Source organism: Delphinapterus leucas, chromosome 3, assembly GCF_059928025.1.
Source record: "Delphinapterus leucas isolate spDelLeu-1000000601 "Yukka" chromosome 3, BTC_Dleu_Yukka2, whole genome shotgun sequence".
NCBI classification, from domain to species: Eukaryota; Metazoa; Chordata; class Mammalia; order Artiodactyla; family Monodontidae; genus Delphinapterus; species Delphinapterus leucas.
The window spans coordinates 52729386-52744221 of NC_143131.1; the positions used below are offsets into that span (position 1 = coordinate 52729386).

The 14836-nt window shown below is 38.5% G+C and overlaps 1 protein-coding gene across 2 annotated transcripts in view; it reads left to right on the forward strand.

Moving 5' to 3' along the window:
- Positions 1-14836, forward strand: part of RGS7BP (regulator of G protein signaling 7 binding protein) — a 116497-nt gene that overhangs the window by 76847 nt on the left and 24814 nt on the right. The window lies entirely within an intron of this gene.

The following is a 14836-nucleotide window of genomic DNA, read 5'->3' on the forward strand; positions in this document are numbered from 1 at the left end:
GGACCAGGTCAGACCACATGTCTACACTTGAACCAATCACGGTAGCCAAGGGGATGGAATTAAACTGATTGGTTTAGGCAATCAAGGCCCATTCCTGGAGCTAGGAGATGAGTCAACCCCACCCAACCAGTGGCTACTGCATAAAGGGACAGGGTGGAATGGAATGGATGCTGGGGAGGAAGCCAAAAGTTTCTGTCACTGGAGGATTCAATCTATATTTTCTTTGCTAATTCATTGAACAATAATTTTTGGGAGCCTCCTGAATGCAAACATTTTGTGCTTGAGATCAAGAAATAGAGGGATGAACAGAAGGTATCCTTTGTCTATGATTTAAATTCAGAGATAGAAAAGGTCAGTAAACTGTAATAATCAGGGAAAATCTTTTAGAAAGCGTGGGACTTGAGCTAGGTTGTGAGGATAGGGTTCAGACAGTGAAGGAAAAAGAAAGACCCTTCAGGTGAAGAAGCAGCTAAAGAAGAGATATGAAATCAAATGAGCATGCAATTTGAGAGGAACTAGATGACATGATAAAGTACCTGTAAAAATCAAATCTTGCATACACATGTATGCACAAGTCAGAACTAAAAGTAAGATTATGCTACGCTGCTCCAAAGAGAGATTATTTTCTCGATACATGAATATTATCTTTTTCTTTTTCCTTCTAAAGGCTGAATTTTCATGAGTTTCCACCTTTACTTCATGTTTGGAGAGATTATCCCCTTGACACTAAAGAGTCCTGATCAGAAAAGTGAATACTCAGACACACTGATGACCCAAACAGTTGTCACTGGCCCAATGTCTTTGTTTGTCCTCTCTGTTCTCATACACTGCCACCATCACCCCCCCCCACACACATGCATTCACATATGAACACACACACAGAGTAGTATTTGCATTCTTTCTAATCATGGTTGACTAGACTGGGTATGGGTCATTTTTTTCCCCAGGTCTGCATTGGCTGTGCTTGCAGTATTTCATGCCCGTGTTGCCCCTGAAATCTCCCCTGATGATTGTCCGTAACACCATGTGACCCCCACTCCCTGTCTCACTCTAACTCCTTGGTTTTTCACCTGGTCTCGCTACCATCCACTCCTACTTTCTGTCTTTTCACAAATGACTTTTGAAAGGAAGACCCTTCTCTGCTAGCTCTCTGCTTAAAGGTAACAGGGATTCCCTCATCCAGGTTCTTCCTTATCGTATTTGGTCTTGACCACACAAATAAAAAACACATCATCTCTTAACTGATCAGCTCATGTGGTCTGCACTGCCTCCTATCTTCACTGTCCGTCTCTGATCCCTGTCCTTCCGTGCCTCTTCCTTTAAAAATAATAAACCTCTGCTCCCTGCTCTAGCACCTAACACTCTAAGTATGACTCTAAAACGAATATACCTGATGGAATCTTTGATTTCTCCCCATTGTAATTAAGTCTCCAGATGGATTTCTATTTGATTCTTCTAAAATCATTACTACTTAAAGTGCAAATCCTTAGAAAATGCGCTTCAAAATTATCCAGGGTGCTGGATAAACATGGAGACTCATGAATCCTGTCCAGGACCCACTGAATCAGAATCTGGGGGCACTCCAGGTGACTCTGAAACACAGTAAAGATGGATAACTGTTTTGCTACCTTTGAAACAAAAGGAAATCACCCCATCATATGTATAAAAATGGAAACTTTCAAGCCCTTACCTGGCTATTCTTACTCACCTAAGTACATACTTTCAACTTTGTTGTATGCTTTATTCTTTATCACCACTAGACAGAAGCCTGTCTACCAAGAATTAAGATGCCAGATAATATACTCTTTATCCAAACAGTGGTATCTCTAGTGTGGCCTTGGGCTGGAAGGGGTCCTGTCTAGATGAACTCACTCAGTCCCTTCAAGAAATCAAATAGAGTTGGCCCTCACAGATTCAACCAATCGCAGATCACGTACTATGCTTACAATCTATGGCTGTTTGAATCTACAGATATGGAACCACGGATACAGAGGGCCAACTATGGGACTTGAGCCATGGATTTTGGTGTCCATGGCAAGTCCTAGAACCAACCCCCCATTCTCCCACACACACATACAGATACTGAGGGATGAGTTTCGTCCTCAGAGTCTTAGGGGAATGGTGATTCCCATTCTAGTCTATAACACTCGAAATCTCTTTCTGCTTAGAATCTCTTTCTGGTATGTTTCTTTTAATGCTATGGTAAAAATTCGTATTTTGATAAGTTTTAGGTTAGCTAATTTTTTCTCCATCCTAATTTCTTATTACAGCTTGGCCAATTCTTCTTTACTCTTTGTCTTCTATCAAGGAAAAACAGGAATTGTAATTGAGTCATTATTTGGGCTCTATATGAGAGTCTCTGGTCAATTTTTTGTTGTGATTAGATTCTGAAGCCAAATTGTTTTCCAATTCTCTGTACTTTTACTTTTTTAATTTATTTATTTAATTTATTTATTTTTGGCTGCGTTGGGTCTTCACTGCTGCATGTGGGCTTTCTCTAGATGCAGCGAGCGGGCACTACTCTTCGTTATGGTGCACAGGCTTCTCATTGCAGTGGCTTCTCTTGTTGTGGAGCACGGGCTCTAGGCACATGGGCTTCAGTAGTTGTGGCGCACGGGCTCAATAGTTGTGGCACGCAGCCTCTAGAACGTGCAGGCTCAGTAGTTGTGGTGCATGGGCTTACTTGCTCCGTGGCATGTGGGATCTCCCCAAACCAGGGCTTCAACCTGTGTCCCCTGCATTGGCAGGCAGATTCTTAACCACTGCACCACCCGGGAAGCCCCTTAATTTATTTTTATTTCTAATTACCTCCCTGACTGCCACCATAAGTCCAGAAAGTATTGAATATCACATTTAATTTTACTATTGTATTGAGTAGTCATGTTTTTACTCTTTGAAGAAAAAGGTCACACAAGGTTACCGCAGGGGCAAGGAGTATGGTTTGTTTCTGGGAAAAATAAGCCTGAAATCATTTTAAATCTCATTTTCTGCAGAAAGCTTGAATTTAATAATGAAGATTGTCCTTCTCTCCCAATTAAGCAAATTATAAATATCCTTTGTCCTTAACAACATCTTCAGTGGACCTTCATGATTTTTGCATGCACCATGTTTCTGAATTTTTGCTGTCTCATAAGTCTGATTGGTACAATCTACTTGGAAATCTTTTATACTTTATAAGATCATGCTATTGCCAAAAAAATGAAGACAAACAGTACTAAGATGATTGTCTTATTTCATGGCCAAGAAAGTTAAAGTAAATTATGGTAATATAAGATAAAAACCCACATTTAATAAAGGCTATTGGATTATACCATGCAGAGTGTGGTTCTGAAAACCTGTGGAGAAGATGACAGATGGGAATAATTTCAGGCATTGTGTAATCTCATATTTTAACACTTAAAGTTTTAGCTTGGGCCATTACTTGACAAAGTCTAATTTCTATGTTTATAGTGAAAAATAGTTTCTCTCACTTCTTCACAGTTAATTAGGTAGGAAGTCTTTCCCCACAACTGAATCCATGTATCATATTGACCATTATTGCTTGTTTCCTGACACCAGATAAAATGTGACCACGGGTTTCATTCACTCTATTGACAGAAAGTGAAGCCAGATTTCTAAGAGAATTGATGATCCTGCCGTTTGGACCACAGCTTTCCTCTCTCCCATTCTCCCCACAGTCAGTCAGTTTTGACAACCTTCCCATTCTGAAAGCAGCAGAGAAGAGAGAGCACTCCAGTGCAGCCCCCCTTCACATGTGAACTTGCTCCTTCATCTTTATTTTCATCTCTCCTTGCTCTCTCAAGGGTCTTCTCTGACTCTGCTCCACTCTTCTGCCATCACTTACAGCCAGATTGTCCCCAGGTCCTTTGAGGTATACGATTATCCCTTCCTCCCCCTAAGATAAGATGGGTTCTTCCCCTGCAATGTGCCACCAGGATACATAAAGAGAGAAAAAATGTGGAGGAAATGTAGTCACAAAAGGGGAAAGAAGAGAGAAATGTCAAACTCTAGTGGGAGTTGAGAGCTCAAGATGCTCTCATAAGAAATTAATGAACCGCCATCCATCCAGCAAAATACAGGATAAACTTAAGACAAAGAATAGAATATGAGCAGTAAAGACTCCAGGGTATTCAGCCTCCTATTAAGAAATGTAAAGAAAATGACCCACCAATAAAAGAAACAAGCAATGCAGAGACAGAAATAGAATAAAACCACAAGTAAAGCCTTATTTTCCAATGTAATGAGGCAATTGATACTAAAATAGAACATTAGGTTTGAAGAAATGAAGCAGAATAAATCTTAAAATAGATTATGATTCAAATTATGAGTGGAAACATGCATTTGTTCTTTGAACAAATATTTGTTGAGCACCTGTGTAAGGTACTGGGAGACTGAAACGATCAGGGCTGAAGAGATCCCTGTTCTTATGGAGTATATAGTCTCGTGAAGAGAAATATTCACGAGAATTTCTAAAATTTGGGGGGAAAAATTTCTAAAACTCCCAAACACTAAAATTACAATGTCAATAATTAGAATAGGTAATGTAATAGAAAGTGACCATGCCTGGGTGGCTACTTTAGAAGGGATGGTCAAAGCTCTCCGAGGAGGTAGAACTTAATCTGAGATTTAATGACAAGAAGGACACAACTTCATAAACATTGGTATCTAATGCAAAGGACCCAAGACCAGAACAACTTGTACTATCTGAAGAACCCAAATATAAGCAACTTCTGGAATGTAAGGGCAATCTAACACCATCTATTACTCTGTCTCCGTGTCCTCATATATCAATACCAAACAGTGAACAGGACACAATATTCATCACCTTTTGTCAAAGTAGATGTCAGCTGAGGACTAGGATAACAGCAATGATAATAGCTTCCACTTATTGTATACTTTTTACTTGCCAGGGGCTTTATACATGTCATCTTATTTCATCCTCAAGTATCGTTTTTCCCATTTTACTGATGGAGAAGCTGAGGCTCAAAGAGGTAACTTGTTGTTCAAGGTCACAGAGCACATTAATCCTGCTGCAAAGTTCATGATTGTTCCACTACACCAGACCATTTCCCACTAAGCTACATTGGAGAAAGGCAAGAGAACATATCAAATCGGGAAATGAAAGATACTAGCACCATGGGCTGAATTTTATCCACACATCTGACAATGATTGGTGCGCAAATTCCAAAATACCATGTTTAATGGCTAAAATTTATTGTATATTTAATTTCTTACCAAAATAAGTTCAGAGAGTTACTTTTAAGATGAGAGGGAAAGTTAACTCCGTAGATCATTTAATGATTTATAAGATATTTGCTGTGATCCAAAGGGAGCATGATTTAGCCATGATGCCCATTAAAGGAAAGTTGAAATTAATTAACTATACAGTCAATACCGTCTGCACATTGTTCTGCTCTACCTTAGGGGCTGGAAATGGAGAAGTGAAAGCCTCACAGGGACCTCCCTCAAATGTGTTTCCATTGTCTGCTCTTCTCCTGTGCCCTGTGATTCTGCTTCCTCACTCAGCTAATGGAACCACCAAGATGACTACTACTCTGGGGTCAATGATAGGACTACAGTGTCACAAGGAGCACAGAGAAGGACACAGGGTGGGGGAAGGAAATAGCTCTGTATCGGAAAATGTTTATTTCCCAGTGTATGGGCAAGAATGGATTTCTGTTTATGGTATAAGTATTATTTTCCGCTATGTGTTTATGGCACTATGAATATCTTCTTACCACAGTGTAGAAAAGCCTTTGAAACTATTTTTTAATATAGGCAAACAACTAACTGAACTAATATAACTTATTTCTATTTCAATTACATGCTTTTTGGAAATGCAAGAGTAAAAGTGGATTACTTAACAAACAGCTTCCATTTCCCCAGTCCTTTTCACACTGGATGGAGTTATAAATCTCCTACCCGTCATGAAAATGCATGAGAGTGAGAGTAACCATGTGGATAAGCTTCCACGCATCTCATGTAAACTGTGTTCATTTAGTTGTTCACAGTCAGTATGAAAACTGTCCCGAGAGCCTTCCCTGTGGATAGTATCATAGCAGATAATGTGTCAAGAGCACAAAGGACATAGGAAATTTGCCCCTGCCATCAAGGAAATGATAGTGCAGTGACAGAATATTAGCTCAGAGAAGATTAGTTTGTTTTGTTTTGATTCCTAGGGAAATTTACACAAATGGATAAAATTGACTCTGCTGGCCATCGGAGTCCAAACTCGGGGCCTCCAAGGAGACACTATGGCAATGCTTCCTACTGTCACTATAGGCTGAAGACAGGCAGGCAAGAAAGGAGTGGAGAGGAGAAGGGGAAATGGAGAGAGGAAGATATGAATAGAAAAGAAAGAGGATGGGAGAAATGAGATCAAGAGGAAGAAAGAGGTCTCCAGAGTGGAGTGTGATAAAGGGGCCTCCACTCTAAATAAAGGACCCCAGCTCAGTCTTCTGGGACTCTTGAGGCTGCCCCACAATCACATGTGTTTTTGTTCCTCCTAAACAACTGACCATTTCTCACAAATATAAGAATAACTAGCCTTCCAAACTGGTATGTGCTTCATGTGTGGTTTCCCTTAACTTTTCCTCAAACATGCCTATTATATTATCCATAAACAGGCTAAAAATACATGGAAATCCCAAAGGAGCTGAAGGCCAAAAGCTTTGTGAGGCCCTGAGGAAAGCGGCCAACTTTTTGACATCCTGGTTCTCAACAGTGGTGAAGCCAGCTTAGTGACATTTTAAGGTGCTCTAAAGGCTCCCCTTCTCCCCTCCCCCTCCATCCCCTCCCCGAGAAAATACTTGTTCACTGAGGCCTGAAATTGATGTTTCAGGGAACAGAGTTTTTCATTTCATAATAAAAAATGATTTTAAATGCATAGTCACTCTTGGGCAAAGTAAAACTTTGACTTGAAGTTACCATCTAGAAGCAGCTTGACCCTTTCCTGAGAGCAGAGCAGACAGCCCACCTGATGTTAGAAACAGGTGCTCCTTCTAAGGATAACTGGTCAAACGGGGGAAGCTGGGGATGCAGAACTCAGGCCAACATTCAGGTTTGTGAGGCGCTCCCCTGCCAACTTTTTAATGTGGCTCAGAAGAACATCTATGGAACAGCCCTGCTAGCCTCTCCAGCCTCATCTCTCACCAGCAACCCCATCTCAACTGCCTCGGCATCTTGAACTACTTCGAGGAACTTGAACTTAGAAGTTCTTTCCAGTTGCTCCCTCTGCCTGAAACATATTGTCCACCCTGCCCCACTCCACAACGATCCCTTTCACATGGTCTACCCTATGCTTTCTTTGGTTTGTAACTTAGATGGGACTTTCCTGCAGAAAGCTTTTCCTGGCTCTCCAAGGCAGGGCCTATGCCTATGCAATGTGTCCCCCAGGCACGTGTTACATTGAGGGGTAGACACCTGATTTGTTGTCTGCTGTCCTCTCCAGAGTTGATCACCCTGAGTGTGTTCACCATTGTATCTCCGGCATTTAGTACAGTGCCTGGAGCAGATAAAGTTTCAATTAATAATTATTGAATAAGCAAAGGAATTTGCTTTCATTCTGCATCTGTTGTTAAATGAGAGGGAGTATAATTGGAGAAAAAGAAGCTTGTCCAGAGATGTTGGACTGAACTCATACGTATATTTCCCCTCCTACTAAAAACCCATCGAAATAACAGCAAAAGATATAATGAAAAGAATAAATCCATAATAGTTCTTATATTTGTCAGGGTAGGGTAACAGCTGCATGAAACATCATCAAATCTCAATGGATTAGAACAATGAGAGTTCATTATTCACCATTGTCATAGTCCAGTGCCAGAGCTAGGGTGGGGTGGGTCCTTTTATTCTTTCCATTCCCCAAATCCATCCAATTGTCAGGGGAGAAAAGAACGCATGGATGTTCCCATGGGAGGATTTTTAGAAGCCAATCTGGAAGAGGCATACATCACTCTTACTCAGAATCCATTTGCCATAACTCTGTCAAATGGGCCCTACTAATTGTAAGAGGAAAAAAAAAATAGAGGTCGGCAGACACAAAACAGTCTCCCATGGCCCTGAAAAACAAGGAAGTATGATTTCAACAAACCAGAAATTGAGGAATTTCTCAAAGCTAGAAAGCAACAGGGATTGGATTGGTAGATATAAATGAAGAAATGAAGCCACAACCAATAAGAAACTCAAGAAACAAAAGAAATTCAGGCAGGAGAAAAATACGACAAAAATAAAATCAATTCCAGACATACTTCAAAGTAGAAGTCAACAAATACAAATCACAGGAAGGATTTCTGGAGCTGTTGTCAGGGAAATAAATGTTTGAAATTGCATTCAGGAAAAGCTGGGCTGCCCCACACTGAGTAACCAAGACCATCATTGCTTACCCCAGGAGGACACCTGCTGTGAGTGTCAGGACCAGGCAGCAAAGCAGAACAGAGGGTGAAGTAACTCGAATCCTCCATAAGGACTGCTGCAGAGGAAGAAGAAAGTGAACACATGACTCCAGTGTTTTTTCCCAGGCTAAATTGTTCCACATATCTCTTTGGAGTAGGAGTTGTAAACAGGAAACTCAAAGCAAACACGGGACCCAAAAAATAGGCTGTGTGCCCAGGTAAACTTATCAACGGAGATGAGAAGCACCCTGAAGACAAGCTTTAGACACACATTGTCCAGCCACACATCCTGCCCCTTTTCCAATCACCAGAAGGAGGATACTCATCAGAATGATGGGCAAAAGAGATCCTCAAAGACAAAGCTAAACAGACATCCAGGGATGAGCAGATTTTTAAGAGAAATCAACACCCTGAAAGGGAGGTACCAAATGGCAACACGCAAACAACTAATACTTGATGAACAAATTTTAAAGTAGAAACAGATGAAGAATTTAAAATATAAACGTAATCAACAGATTTATTTTAGGCCTGTCATACCTCAAAAGCAGTAACTGTAACAGAAAGGAAGCAACGGGATTTGTTGGAAATGAAAGTGTTATCCATCAAATAAAATTTTAATAGATGGGTTAATTAGTGTTGGGAGACAATTCTCCTTCAGGCTCTTGCATTTCAGGGAACAGAGTTTTTCTTGCAAAGTGAGGCACTGACTGCCCTTTGTTTTACACTATCTTTTCAAGGATGTTTATTTAGTAAATGTTCTTGAAAAATAGACACAGTGCCTCCCCTCCAGAGCAAGGCATGCTTACGATTCGGCATAATGAAAATGTTTCCCTCTGGCGCAAAGGGCAGACATGCTTATAGAAGACTTCAGATCCTTAAACTCAGGGTTCCTGAGATTAAGGTTCCTGTGTGTGTGTGGAGGTATAATGATCTGGCTCTTTTTGTGTCTCCCTGTGGGAATTAAAACTCAAGAAATTAACACAAATGCTGATACTCTACTACAATTTTGTGAGTACTAAATTTTCTTTGTCTCTAACCCAGAGTCTCGTGTCTCTTTCCAGGATCCATGAGATTGTGACAAGTTAATTCACAGGTAGAGGGAAATCTCAGACCCTTCACAGTTCTTAACAATTATTATAATGGAAATACTGAGAGCCTAAAATAGGGACCTGAAAGGTCAAGTCTAGGTAGTCTCCCAGAGCTCAGCCCCCCACAGTGACTATAGAATATAGGGCTAATTAAGATCCAGAGACTCTAACATGAAATAGGATTCTCAAAGAATAGGGAAAACAGAGAGAAATAGATAATTAAGAAAAATAGAAAAACTTTTTGCAAACCTAAAGAAATATTTATATTGAAAAGGCTATAACATCTTAATAAATCACTCCATAGATTACTTAATATTTACAAAGGGAAAAAGAGTCCTCTACCATGGTAAAAGCTGGAAGAAATCACCTTAACCAAGTAATCAATACTTAACTAACATCATTAATAATGGGACAAACACATACGCTTTCTAATGCAATGCACTAAAAAGGACACAATATCACTTCTATAATATTCTTGCCAAAAGTGTTTACTCTGAACCTAGACTTGTGGAAACAATCAGACAAATCCAAATTTAAAGACATTCTTTAAAACAACTGGCCCAGACTCTTTATTCAAAAATATCAATGTCATGAAAAATGAAAAAAGACAAGGATGCTATTCTAGATTAAAAGAGAATAAAGAAACATGACAATTAGATGTGGTACATAATCCTTATTTGGATCCTTCAATGTAAAAAAAAAAAAAGCTATAAAGGACATTATTGGAACAAATGGGGAAATTTGAATATAGAATATATATATATTAAATAATAGCATTGTATCAAATTGAATTGAAACATTTAAATCAAAATTAAAGTTTTTCATGTGCTAATTGTTTTAAGGTTATGTAGGAAAACATTTTTGTTCTTTAGGAGTTATATGTTGAAGTATTTGGGATAAAGTAACATTAATGTCTGCAACTCTTAAATGATTCAACAAAAAATTATATATATATATTATACATTTATACATATACACGTTATACACATAATCCATATATATGAAACCTATATATATGTATATATACACACACCCACAGAGAATGAGAGAGATAAAAGAAAAATATGGCTAAATATTAAAAATTGGTTAAACTAGAATATTTGGATGTTCATTGTATTACTGCAAGTTTGCTATAGGTTTGAAAATTTTCAAAATAAAAAATTGGTGAAAGTAGATTGCAAATGCCAATCAAATGCCAAAAAAAGGAGTAATATATAAAGCATCCATAGCTAGACATATTTAGGAACCATTTCATAACTCAAAATGTTTAAAGATAAAAAATTTTCAGAGGGCCATAAACAGGCTACATACATAGCATCCTTGGGTATAGATAGAAGAAAGGGAACAATATCATCCAAGTTGTGAGAGAAACTTAGTTAGAACATAGATTTTTATATCCAGCCAATTAGAATTTAAGTGTGCCTACAGCAAGAGAGAGATAGAGAAGAAAAAGTATTTTCAGTAATATAAAGACTAAGAAATTTTGTATTCAGAGATCTCCTCTGAAATAATTAAAGATATGTTCCAGCAAAATGAAAATGAATCAAAGAAACAGGAAGATATGGAATCCAAGAAACAGTGGAATACAAAGAAATTGTAAGCCATAAATACACAGCATTAGAGATATGAAACAGTTACAACAGAAAACCATACTATTAAAAATGTATTTAGTGAATAATTTTCTGGGACAAATGAGTTATCAAATTTAACTCAAGAAGAGTAAAATCTTTTAATAAACCATTAAACCTAGACAGTACTGAAAAAATAATCAATGAGTCATCCTTCAATACAGTTCTAAATCTCAGATGGTAGTAATTTATAGTTTCACCTGCAGTGGAAATTATCAGTATCTATTACATAGAGAGAATTCTTACAAATCAACAAGACAGCCCTATTTTTTTTTACCATCTTTATTAGAGTATAATTGCTTTACAATGGTGTGTCATTTTCTGCTTTATAACAAAGTGGATCAGTTATACATATACATATGTTCCCATAGCTCTTTCCTCTTGCATCTCCCTCCCTCCCACCCTCCCTATCTCACCCCTCTAGGTGGTCACAAAGCACCGAGCTGATCTCCCTGTGCTATGCGGCTGCTTCCCACTAGCTATCTATTTTACATTTGGTAGTGTATATATGTCCATGCCACTCTCTCACTTTGTCCCAGCTTACCCTTCCCCCTCCCCATATCCTCAAGTCCATTCTCTAGTAGGTCTGTGTCTTTATTCCCATCTTGCCCCTAGGTTCCTCATGATATTTTTTTTCCCTTAGATTCCATATATATGTCTGTGAGCATACGGTATTTGTTTTTCTCTTTCTGAGTTACTTCAGTCTGTATGACAGACTCTAGGTCCATCCACCTCACTACTCAATAACTCAATTTCGTTTCTTTTTACGCCTGAGTAATATTCCATTGTATATATGTGCCACATCTTCTTTATCCATTCATCTGTTGATGGACACTTAGGTTGCTTCCATGTCCTGGCTATTGTAAATAGAGCTGCAATGAACATTTTGGTACATGACTCTTTTTGAATTATGGTTTTCTCAGGGTATATGCCCAGTAGTGGGATTGCTGGGTCATATGGTAGTTCTACTTGTAGTTTCTTAAGGAACCTCCATACTGTTCTCCATAGTGGCTGTAGCAATTTATATTCCCACCAACAGTGCAGGAGGGTTCCCTTTTCTCCACACCCTCTCCAGCATTTATTGTTTGTAGAGTTTTTGATGATGGCCATTCTGACCGCTGTGAGATGATATCTCATTGTAGTTTTGATTTGCATTTCTCTAATGATTAATGATGTTGAGCATTCTTTCATGTGTTTGTTGGCAATCTGTATATCTTCTTTGGAGAAATGTCTATTTAGGTCTTCTGCCCATTTTTGGATTGGGTTGTTTGCTATTTTGATACTGAGCTGCATGAGCTGCTTGTAAATTTTGGAGATTAATCCTTTGTCAGTTGCTTCATTTGCAAATATTTTCTCCAATTCTGAGGGTTGTCTTTTGGTCTTGTTTATGGTTTCTTTTGCTGTGCAAAAGCTTTTAAGTTTCATTAGGTCCCATTTGTTTATTTTTGTTTTTATTTCCATTTCTCTAGGAGGTGGGTCAAAAAGGATCTTGCTGTGATTTATGTCATAGAGTGTTCTGCCTATGTTTTCCTCTAAGAGTTTGATAGTGCCTGGCCTTACATTTAGGTCTTTAATCCATTTTGAGTTTATTTTTGTGTATGGTGTTAGGGAGTGTTCTAATTTCACACTTTTACATGTACCTGTCCAGTTTTCCCAGCACCACTTATTGAAGAGGCTGTCTTTATTCCACTGTATATTCTTGCCTCCTTTATCAAAGATAAGGTGACCATATGTGCATGGGTTTATCTCTGGGCTTTCTATCCTGCTCCGTTGGTCTATATTCTGTTTTGGTGCCAGTACCATATTGTCTTGATTACTGTAGCCTTGTAGCATAGTCTGAAGTCAGGGAGCCTGATTCCTCCAGCTCCATTTTTCTTTCTCAAGATTGCTTTGGGGCTTCCTTGGTGGCGCAGTGGTTGGGAGTCTGCCTGCCGATGCAGAGGACACGGGTTCATGCCCTGGTCTGGGAAGATCCCACATGCCGCGGAGTGGCTAGGCCCATAAGCCATGGCCGCTGAGCCTGTGCGTCCGGAGCCTGTGCTCCGCAATGGGAGAGGCCACAACGGTGAGAGGCCCGCGTACAGCAAAAAAAAAAAAAAAATTGCTTTGGCTATTCAGGGTCATTTGCATTTCCATACAAATTGTGAAATTTTTTGTTCTAGTCCTGTGAAAAATACCTGTGGTATTTTGCTAGGGATTGCATTGAATCTGTAGATTGCTTTGGGTAGTAGAGTCATTTTCACAATGTTGATTCTTCCAATCCAAGAACATGGTATATCTCTCCATTTGTATCATCTTTAATTTCTTTCATCACTGTATTATAATTTTCTGCATACAGGTCTTTTGTCTCCTTAGGTAGTTTTACTCCTAGATATTTTATTCTTTTTGTTGCAATGGTAAATGGGAGTGTTTTCTTAATTTCACTTTCAGATTTTTCATCATTAGTGTATAGGAATGCGAGAGATTTCTGTGCATTAATTTTGTATCCTGCTACTTTACCAAATTCATTGATTAGCTCTAGTAGTTTTCTGGTAGCATCTTTAGGATTCTCTATGTATAGTATCATGTCATCTGCAGTGACAGCTTTACTTCTTCTTTTCCAATTTGGATTCCTTTTATTTCTTTTTCTTCTCTGATTGGTGTGGCTAAAACTTCCAAAACTATGTTGAATAATAGTGGTGAGAGTGGACCACCTTGTCTTGTTCCTGATCTTAGTGGAAATGGTTTCAGTTTTTCACCATTGAGGATGATGTTGTCTGTGGGTTTGTCATATGTGGCCTTTATTATGTTGAGGAAAGTTCCCTTTATGCCTACTTTCTGCAGGATTTTTTATCATAAATGGGTGTTGAATTTTGTCAAAAGCTTTTTCTGCATCTATTGAGATGATCATATGGTTTTTATTCTTCAGTTTTTTAATATGGTGTATCACATTAATTTGTGTATATTGAAGAATCCTTGCATTCCTGGAATAAACCCCACTTGATCATGGTGTATGATCCTTTTAATATGCTGTTGGATTCTGTTTGCTAGTATTTTGTTGAGGATTTTTGCATCTATGTTCATCAGCGATATTGGCCTGTAGTTTTCTTTCTTTGTGACTCCTTGTCTGGTTATGGTATCAGGGTGATGGTGGCCTCGTAGAATGAGTTTGGGAGTATTCCTCCCTCTGCTATATTTTGGAAGAGTTGAGAAGGATAGGTGTTAGCTCTTCTCTAAATGTTTGATAGAATTCGCCTGTGAAGCCATCTGGTCCTGAAGACAGCCCTATTTTTTAAATGGGCAAATGATATGAATAGAAAATGAAAAGAAGAAATACAGGCAGCCAATTCACTTATGAAAAACAAATTTAATCTCAGTAGTAATAAAAGAGGTGAAAAGAAACTTCAATGAGAGATTCTATTTACCCTCATCAAATAAGCAAAAATTAAATATTGATAATATGAAGTTCTGGCAAAGGTGTAGGGAAATAGATTCTCTCATTTACAGTTGGTAGAAGGAAAATATAAATTAGCATAGACTTTTCAGAGGCCAATTTGGCAATATATATTAAGGTACAAAATGTGAATACATATACTTTGTCCAAGTTTTCTGCTTTAAAGGATCTGTCCCATACAAATACTGGCATACTCTGGAGAAAGGGAAGAATTACAATGTAAATTCCTTACTAGGGGATACTGTGCATCCATTTAAAAGCATAAAATAAATCAGAATGCATTAACATGAAAGT